Source organism: Sus scrofa, chromosome 8, assembly GCF_054392235.1.
Source record: "Sus scrofa isolate SSC_HxYL_T2T_F1_AM1 chromosome 8, Sscrofa_HxYL_maternal_Yorkshire_Landrace_v2.0, whole genome shotgun sequence".
NCBI classification, from domain to species: Eukaryota; Metazoa; Chordata; class Mammalia; order Artiodactyla; family Suidae; genus Sus; species Sus scrofa.
This window is the reverse complement of record NC_139390.1, coordinates 93,205,870-93,216,389: the sequence shown is the minus strand read 5'-3', so window position 1 is coordinate 93,216,389 and position 10,520 is coordinate 93,205,870. Positions and strand designations below refer to the sequence as shown.

Genomic DNA, 10,520 nt, shown 5'->3' with positions numbered 1-10,520 from the left:
TAGAGGGCCCAGCACTGCCCTGGGAGACAGGAGCAGGAGCTATGTGTTCTTAGAAAATGGCTTTTATCTCTTTGACCTCTGTTTGATCATCTATAAGATGAAAGGTTGATTTAGTGACATTTAGGTACCTCCCTGCTCTTGATTCTGTGGGATTATCAGTCTCTTTAGCTCCTGACTCCCCAAGACAGCTGTGGAGCATTTGCTCAAAGGCTTTTGGGGTAAGGTGGCCGGCTCGAGCAAAGGAAAAAAGGATATGCAATACTTGGAACAAACTTACTCTAAAATATTATTTGTTGATCTGAAGTTCAGTTTAATTGGGCATCTTATATTTTATCTGATAATCCTCTTTGGGGGCATCTGTGTTTTGGGAGACAGGAGGCTGAGGGTAGAAGAAGCTGACCTCTGTTCACGCCTGTCTAGACCACACCCAGTGCACAAGAAATACGCTTGGATATTTCCTTTCCTGGAGAGTATGCCTATTTTAATTTTTTAAACTTAGAGAATGGGCATCTTGGAATGAAAACTACGCTAGCACACTTTTCTTAAAATCTTCCAAATAAATATTTAATAGGAAAAATATAAATGGAGTCTACCCATTTTACTCAAGGTCAAGATTTCTAAACTTTATAGAAATTAGAGACCAGACCAGTGCATCCTGAAGCAAGGAGAAACTAGCCGTTCAACTGATCGAAACGATAGAGGTTCTTCCATATCACCTCTCCCAGGAAGGACAGACATGACAGGTGTCACCAGTGGGAGTTAGATTTCTCTCTGTCCTCAAAGTTTCTAGGACACGGGAAAGCCAGTGGAGTCAAAGATCCCATCACCTTTTCTGTAACACCATATGCTTTTTGATGAATGTCCCTTTGAACTTTACTTTCCTTATTTTGAAATTGCATTTCATATTGTTCTGTGATTTAAGGAGATCATCCGCGAATCGAGCAAAACTGATGACACGAATTGTACTCCCTGTGATTTCTTGACACAAAACAGGTCAGGATCTAAAACTGAATGTGGAAAGAAACACAATTTATAGTTTGTCCAATTAGCGCATATATGACCTTCATGGAAAAGGAACATGGCCTTGGGTGAAAGGACTTTCTCACTGATTTATCTCATTTTTAATCAAAGTAAGGCACCAACACGTGTAGGATGCAGTAATTCACAGTCTCAGGATTGGATGCTGTTAACATTTGCAACAAATTTAGTGTCAAATATGTCTCCAGTCAGAACAAGGAGGTCACTCTATAAGTGGGTAGGTTTCGGCCCAAATTGGAAGTCCATTGTCCAGTTTAGTGGAATCTAAAGCTTTTGGAATAAGAATGATTGACTCTTAATGCCATCAGTGCGTCAGTGTTTGAATTGAGATTAACATGGGGATAAGTTGCAAGTAGATACCCTTTAAAGGGGCACGCGCGCAAGAGAGAGAGAATCTGAGAGACTGAGTGTAAGCAATTCATTCATCAGTGTTCGATTTTCCTCCAGGTCAACCTGATCGCCCTCTCTTTTCATACTTTACAATCTAGAAATAGGTTTGCTTTGAGCCACAGGAAGTGCCAAAAACCCATCTAATACTCTGATTTGCTTTGTCAAGAGATTGTTCTTGCCTGACATTCCTAGGAAGGGTAAGTGGAAGGCATTTTGAGGCCACGAGAGAATGCCAGGCGGTCTGGCTGGGAAAATCAGGGGCATGGTCTGCTTCTCATACGCATTTCAAACAACTTAACATGCTCAAGCATTTTCTGAGGGGTAGGACTGGCCTGCAGAATAGATAAAATGGTCCAACTTCAGGTAGGTAGACAGTTGTTTCAAAGAAAAAACTGTGGATGCTTCTTTAGCTTGGCCTTGTTCTGATGCTACGCAGGGGTGGAGAGGGTGCAGGGCTGAGCCTGTGGGAGGCAGGGGCTGGGCTGAAGCTGGGCAGGACCTGGATCAGATGTGATGTTGCTTAATCAACGTTAAGGACTTAGCCTGTTACCAGGGAGAGGAAGAGCCAGTGAATCTGACGACATAATTGCTATTTATCTCTCTCAAAAAAAAATTAATAAATAAAAAGGAAAAAAAAAAGAGAGAGAGAGAGAGAGGAAGGAGGGAGGGACAAGTTGGACTCTGTAGGTTATTTCTGAATAATGGAAATATTTTAAATTCTTATTGTAATTAATCAAATCTATGTTCTTTCAGAGCAGAAAACTAAATGGATGCATCATTAATGGCTTACTGTAAAAATACAATCATGCAAATTTAACCTAGTCTCCTCTTCATTTCAACTGAAGACGCTAATGATAATAGTTAACATCCTGAACTTTGCTGGGTGCCAGACATCATGCTCAGAGCTTTGCACACATTATCCTCCTCACACCACAGACGAGGAAACTGAGGCTTAGAGGATGGAAGCAAATCGCCACATCTCAGAGCTCCATATGCCGTGTAAACATGATTTGAATTTCTGAGGTCTAATTCCAAAGTTGTGTTCATAGCCATTATGTGATATTTCTTCTGCCTCCAACACAGCAGACATCCCCCTGCAGTCAGGAATGGGGTTTTCTTAAGGAGCCAGAGGAGAGGAGAGCCAATTTACATGAAAGGAGGAAAACTATGGCAGAGCACACCTTTGTCACAAACAGGTCTTTGATGATCCCAGGTGGCTGAACAGAATAAAGAGCGAGCGTGGCGCTTACATGATGCGGGGCCTGGTTTACTGCCCTAGCAGATCCAGCATGGGCTGGGGGCCAGTCCCTCAAAGCCACAGACTGAGGACAGGGCTGGCAGGAAAGGAGCTCTTGATCGCTGCATTCTTAGTTGGGGTCTTGAAAAGCTGGGGCATTTGAAGGTGTTTCTAGATTTTATTTTTGTCTTTTGGCTGATTAGGGATGCTGAGAGAAAAAATATGAAAAAAGGCTTCTCCAAATTTCTGGAGAGATTTGGATGAGAATGCAGCAGGTCCCTTGTAAGGAAGCTTAGGTGGGAAGAACCCACTTTTCCTTCCCAGGGGACTGGGACCAACTGAGCACTAACTCCTGCGTGGGTGGCCCCACGTGTAAGTGATACAGGGGTCGGGCCAGGCAGACCTGGTTCCCACCCATGCTCTTCCACACAGGCAGGAAACCTCAATTTCCTTCTCGGTGCCCTGGGATGAGAAAACGGACCCGGCAGGGTCGTCGTCGTCATCGTCGTCCTCGTGAGGATCAGAGATCACATAAGGTCATACCCGGTACAGAGTAGGTATTGGCCAAGTAGGGGTTGCTACAAGTTTGCCGTTTTAACTAGGTGGGTGGGAGAAAGCTCAACCAAGAAAGGAAACCATTTTAAAGGCTGAAAAAGAAAAGAAGGAGCGGTGGGGTGGACAGTGGCATCTGGCCCGAGAGCCCTGCTGTTGCCCCTCCCTAACTCTGTCCCTTTAACAAGCCATGTGCAGATTCTGATGGATGAGATCTGGTGTCTGTCTGCAAAGGCGAATCCGAGCCAAGAGGCCACGTAAGGAGGAATGCGAGTTCGCATCTCCCTCTACTAGCCAGGCTGCTCGTTAAGAACGTGGCGCTGCTGGGAGCCCAGATGGGGTGGTGAGTGCGGTTGTGCGCACGTGCATGCGGGTGGCTGGCGCACAGGAGCTTGGATGCCAATATCATGGTTGGTTAGTTCTCGGCCCAGTGCTGGGCTGGGCTCTGTGATGTATGCGGGAGGCTGTTGTCAAGGATGGCTGGCTGTGGAAGTCACACAGCCTTCCCGCTACTTGGGAAATGGACTCTCACCAGCCAGCGAGGCTCTGGAGAGTTGGCTGAGTGAGGAGGAGCCCTGGAGGGGAGAGAGGGGGAGACACGCGCTGGTCCCCCACAGGGCTTGCCGCTCAGTTAAAGACCACCACCTCTGCCCCCACACGCATGCACATACACACATGCACCCTGCACACATGGCATGCATATGCTGGCCACACACAGACTGCATGTGTATACATATCATGCATCACCCCATGCATGTACACATCAGCACAGCACATAGGTCCAGACATCTAATACACACCCTCTACATAAACCACACACATGTACACACATCACACACATGCCTACAATAGACCACAGGCACATACACACCCATGTCACACAAATCTATACCTGCGCCATGCACCACACATCACAGATGCTTATACACTACACACACCAAACTTGAACGCACACCACACTACACATGCCACACACATGCATGCCACACTTGGCACACACACACACACACACACATCTATATATATCACTCCCAAATACATACACCAACCCCACACCATCCTCAGGCATGTGTACCACACACTATATACAGATACGACACATGTATACAATATATAAATCAACTACACCCCTTGTCACCTATATCCCACATGTATGTAATATATGATTCCCTGCAATTCCATACACACTACATACATGCAGACATACATACCACACACATGCACATACATACACACTTCACATCACAAAAATAGACACACCACACTCAGAGTGCACACTTGCATACACACACACACACCAAACACTCCATACAAAACACACAGATGTACTCACACTGCAAACGTGAAAAAACGTTTTTACGCACTACACATATACCCACACACCAGGCATACACACCATGCATACGTCTTACACACCTCACACATGTACAGAAATCCTCCCACACCCCAGATACATCACACACACATTCAGATACAAACATGAACACATATGCATCATCCAATCCACCCCCACATCAGTCACACACACACACACACAGGTACACACACATATACATCCACCCCTACACAGCACTTACATACATACACATCCCTCCACTCCATATACATACATAGCCCCACCACATACACACACCACACAAAATACATGTCACATACCACACCCCGATTGCACACGTACAACACACATGCTAAAACTTCTCACGCATAACATATGCATGCACTACTGCACACACATGCATGGCCTCACACGTACCCCATAAACATGCACAACAGGCACACACAGAATGCGCCTTGCTGTGTCCCCTCACAAGAGTGCCCCTTGGGGACCAGGACATTGGACCCACAGAGCTCAGAGCTGTGGGGACAGGAAGCACAAATGGAGTCAGTGAGTCATAGGGAGTGATGTGATGTAGGGTCACTGCTGCTCCCATCTCTTGATTCCCAGACCCATTAATTTTTCCTGCTGGGGACATGGCACCATAAAGGGACCCCTGACTTAATGAACATACCACAACCAGTGGCATCCCATCCTTGCAGAGTATTTTAGGAGGTGGTTCCAGAAACTGGGACTGGCAGATGTGGGATACAATGAGGAATACCCTGGATTTATTGCCTTATGTCCTTCACTGTGAAGTAGGTCCCTGTTGGAAGCTATGTTATTAGGGATTCTAAGGCAGTGGAACAAGCGTACTGTAAATCCCTGGAGAGTGGTGCTGGCTGAGGCTCTGTGGACAAGAAAGACAAATTCATTTTGAGATAAGCATCTATCCCTGTGAAAGGAACTGGTGACCCTTCCAAGATGCGAGGGGCCCAATGTAGGCAATGTTGCTAAATGGCCCATTCATGAGATTGAGGATGGTGCCACATCAGGGCCTTAGTGTTTATCTTTGTTGCTGAGCTGGTGAGCATTCCAAGGCAGCAGTATCCAGGACAGCTTTGTTAAGTGGAAGCCAATACCACTGGGTCTATCCATGGTCTCTGTCTCTGTCCCTGTGGCCCTTCTTTTCATGTGTCCATCATGCCACTCCTGAGGGAGCTGGTGACAAAGAATGGCTGACACCAACTGGACAATTCATTTTGCCTCCTTGGCTGTTCAGTACCTCTTCTGTGAGGATGCTTCTTTAGTGAGAATTAAAATGTGATACAATAATCTTGACACTTAATGCTCACCCCCTAGGTCCATCTACGTGCCTTGACCCCAAGATTCACCAGTCTGCTAGTTCTTCTGCTTTCAGCCTTCTGGCCAGCCCACAAGTCTATATATTCTCTTCTCAGGCCACAGAGTGGATGACCAGGAGCACTGCTCACTGCTGTTCCCACTGGGAAGGTATTCCCCCTTCACTGTCTTTAAAGTTCACCCCCAGAATAGGGCCGTAATACAGCTGCCATTCATTTCTGGCTTGTATCCCATATTGAGCCACACAAGAGGCAATTCTCCATGGGTCTCTATTGTTTCTGCATGTCTGCAAAGAGAGGCACTGACTGCCTTTGTTCCAGGCTATCTTCACCACAGTATGTGTACAGTGAATGGTCTTGGAAGAAAAGTGTTTCCCTCCGGAGCAAAGAGCCGACAAGCTTACTGTCCATTAGAGAAGATTTGGGTTTCCTAAACTCAAGGCTTCTCTCCTGTAATGCAGCCCACTCCATATGCAGGTGTCACCTACTATTCTTTGCATCACCTTCTAGGAACTGGAGCTCAAGGAACTGGTACCAAAAAATGCTGACTCCCTGGGCTACTCCTGTTGTGTTGAGTAATAAAGTTCTTTGTCTTTGACCTTGTATCTTCTGCTATCCTCCACACAACTATGGCATGACAACTTGCTATCTCATGAGCAGGGTAAAAGCTCAAATCCTTCACAGTGCTTGACAAGCTGACCCATCATAAATCAAGCTGGGACTTTCTCTCCTCCTTCAGATGGTTACATGGGATGCTCCTTTGGAAACAGGTAAGAGCTGGGGACTGGCACTGGGGCAACCATGATGGGGGACCAGGAGATCTGGACTCCCTTATCATGCAACCTCCTCTTGCTTCTGGTTCCACTCATTTTCCTCTTATAATAAATTACTTCTGAGCCTGTCTGACTTCATGCCTTGGCAGTTCCAACAGAACCCAGATCACCATGGACAGTCTGGACACACGGCCATGTGATGTCCCAAGGTCCAACATCCTATCAGAAACTTGCCTAGAGCATTCTCAACAGACATACAGATTTGCTGCAGATAGCATGGCTTTCCTCCAGCACCTGTGAAGCCTGAGTTGTTGTTTTCTTACCAGGACTTGTTATAAACTCCATACTCTATCTTTTTCTACTACTGATATTTCCAAACCAGAGGATCTCCTGGATCATATGGCCCATGTGGCAGGCCAGCTTGCCTTGCAGCCTGCAGAGCCCATGCCCACTCCAGGACCCACTGAAGGCTGGTGGTCTCTGTGTCACTCAGCACGTGGGCTGGAACAGTATTCCTAGGGGTGGAATGTGTGTCTCTAGAAGAGGCCAAAGAGCCCTGGCAGGTGTTATGCCTCCTTTTTAGTGATGGTGGAGCCAAGACATTTTGTCTCTTACTTTAGAGGGGATGTCCTGGACTCCTAGAGACTTCACTGCAGTAGCAGCTCCCTGATTGATCACATATCTCCCCCGACCAGGAATGTATGTGTCTTCCCGAGGCCTCCATGTATAGCAACCTCATGTTTATCCTGCCCAACCAACATGATGTCATCAATGTAATGGATCCATGTGATGTTCTATAGAACATCTAGTTGGTCCAGATCTCCTGGCACTATATTGTGGAAGAGAGTGAATGAGTTTAAAAAGCCCTAGAACAACTGGATTACAATATTGTCTTTTACTAAATCAATAGTCATGTACCATGGAATCACTGTAGTGTCCACTTGCCATAGTGTTGCAGTGTCACTCTGCCTAGGGATCTGGCTGCCTCAAGTCAATGGGATCCAGATTGGAAAACCTCCTCAGGTCCAGGAAATAAAGCAAATGGCGATGACCACTCTCTGCTCCTTCTCCTGCTTCGGGCCTTCTCCAGATGGAAGGTATTAATCAGTACCCTCACTGGCCCAGGCTTAGGTTCAACCATTTTGATCAAGCATGCTCAAAATCTAGTCCAGGGTACTCCTGTGGCTCATGCTAGCTGATTCTCACAGCTCCTTTGGGATATTACTTCTTTCTTTCCTTATCAAACCTGAGAGATCTCCAGCTGGATTACACTAAAATTTAATCTTTGTTGTTGGCCTGGCAGCCAGAATAAGAGATGAGACAGCTCCTGTGTGTGCGTGTGCGTGCACACGCACGTGTGTGTGTGTGTGTGCACGTGTGTGCATGCAGGGTGGGAGGGCACCTGTTATCTTGCTGAGGAAAGAACTCTATAGTATCTTTCTGAATTGGAAAAATGCTAGCTTTAATTCTTGGGGGCCACCTCCAAAAACTCTGAAGGTTTGGGGGGCACTGAGGAAATTGAATTTTGGGGAATAGCCACTCAAATGTTCCCATCCCAGTTTTTGAATTCCCACATTTTCCCAGCCAGGGCCCTGATCCCATCACCAATCTGCCTTGGTTAAGCATTCAAACTTCACTGAGGCTTCACAACCTTAGCTATAGATACTGAGTTTGCTCTTCAACTATGTCTGTTCTTCCACTGCAGGAGATGAAATCTTTTGTATAAACTACCAGCAAGGCCCTCAAGCTCCTCCCACAGATCTATCTGTCTATTAACTATTTTCAGACTCTCATTATTCCCCTATAGGCCACTAGTATAACTTAATAGCAACTAGCAAACTCTGCTGTTTGTATAGGCCATCCCCTGCCCACATCTTTCAAATGTCTTCATCACTGCAACATAGGATTATTTGTGCAAGATATTTATTGCAGTAAATGCCTGTAAAGAATAAAAGAGGAGCAGTCATACAAAGAAAGAGTCTTTAGATGGCAATGAAGGTCTGACATCGATGAAAGAAGAGGGAAACAAGAGTAGGAAGAGCCATGGACCACTGTACAGTTCCAGGTAAGCCTTGGCCAGGTGGATAACAAGGCCCTGAGCCAAAGCTGCTCATTAGAGAATTCCATATTCAGCAGGAATGGACTAATCGGGAAGCCCCACCATTCTCTCTCATTGACTGGGAGCAGCTCAGAAATCCATAGTGGATCCAAAGATGCAAGAGCTAGAGGCTGTCACTCAGCCATGCTCCCCAGCAGGTTCTCTTAAAAGAAGAGTAGAATGATGCACGTCAATGGCCACCATGGTGGGAGAACAACCCTGCTCACAATTCTGATAAAGCCAGCCTCTGGGTGCTCCTCAGAAAGGAAGGAAAAGTTATCCAGGCAGTAGAAACATTAGGGTGATGGTCCCCAGAAACCAACCCTTAACTTGGGTTTCTCCCGTTCAGTCATAACTTTCAACCACTTTGGTTCAGTTGGGAAGATGTTAAAGAAGACCGTGGAAGGTCCAAAGTACTTAAAAACAGAGGCACCTGTAACTAGAGCCAAAAACCCACACTGGCAGGTGTGGCATCTACCATGGCCTCCAAAGCACCAAGTAATGTGGAGGACGGCTGTCTCAGACACGTATTCCAGACATGTCAGGCTGGGTCCCTCCCTTGCAATGCCCATCTCTCTCCAACTTCCAAGTGACTCTCTCCATCTATGAACAGGGAAATAAGGAAGTATCAATATCAAGGAAAGGTATTGAGAGGGGAGGCTGTAAACTGCCAAATAATTCTCGGTTTACCTCCTGTGGATGTACCTGATGCCAGCATGAAGACTAAATGATCCCCGATTTAAGATGTTATTATTTCAGTGCATGCTTCAGCATTGAAGTTCCCTGTACAAATGAATGCATTCTCTGATGAATACCGAATTACCCAGCCCATGGCCAGGAAGGAACCTGGACCATGGAGAGTTCCTCTGGGTACATATTCATTGGCTGACCAACTGACTGAATTCTTTTGTTCAAACACTTCGAAAAAATGAGTCCAAATTCTAAGAGCAGAAAATCTTGGGCCCGTCGAGACTACATTAAGAGTCATCCTCACCTCTAGACTCACATCTGACCACTGGGTTTCTGATTCCAAGTTCATGGAATATCAAGGTTAGAAGGAACCATACATGCCATTCCATTCAACCCCCCCATGACCCGAAATGTTGGCAAGACTGTCACGTAGATGGGCAGGCCTGGCGATGCCATCAATTCTGGTGTCACATCTGCTTCCCTTTTTGCAGCTCTGAACACAGCTAGAAGTAGTTCCTGGCCCATGTTCTGCCTCTTACAACTCTATGTTGTCCAAGATTTTCTGTGTCCAAATGTTTGGATCTTGAGATGTGAAAGCTTATGCATGGAGTGTAAATATAGTTATCACAATAAAATTGAAATCAAATCCCATACTAACTACTCCAGCCATCCCACATACTCCCATCTCACCATGCAATCAGCTGACACATGGCTTAGGAAATATCAGCCACATGCCAGTAAAAACAAGGCACAGGTAGGAAGCATATCTGCCATCAAGAAATCATGCAATTAATTTCAAAGTAAAAAATAATTGGATCATCTGTACCATGGCTTTCTTCATTAGTGCAGATAATTGGGGGATTTCAGTAGTATATTTCCTTCCTTCTTGAACAAAGTGCTTCTAAGGTAATGATGGGCATCCCTCCCCTTTATATTTATACTGGGCGGGAGTTGATAGGAGCTTATGTCTTTCATTGGCAGGTAAGGGGTAAAGTACTAGAAAAATGTAACCCTGGTGGCCTGGACCATGAAAACAAAAAAATCACAGAAGCCCTAACTATCACCG

General features: G+C 45.9%; 1 long non-coding RNA gene across 1 annotated transcript; it reads left to right on the top strand.

Moving 5' to 3' along the window:
- Nucleotides 1-7,464: 7,464 nt before the first annotated feature.
- On the top strand, nt 7,465-10,275 carry LOC146400948 (uncharacterized). The gene is made up of 2 exons (XR_014812952.1): nt 7,465-7,763; nt 8,372-10,275. It is a non-coding gene; the product is annotated as an uncharacterized LOC146400948 (long non-coding RNA).
- Nucleotides 10,276-10,520: the final 245 nt, after the last annotated feature.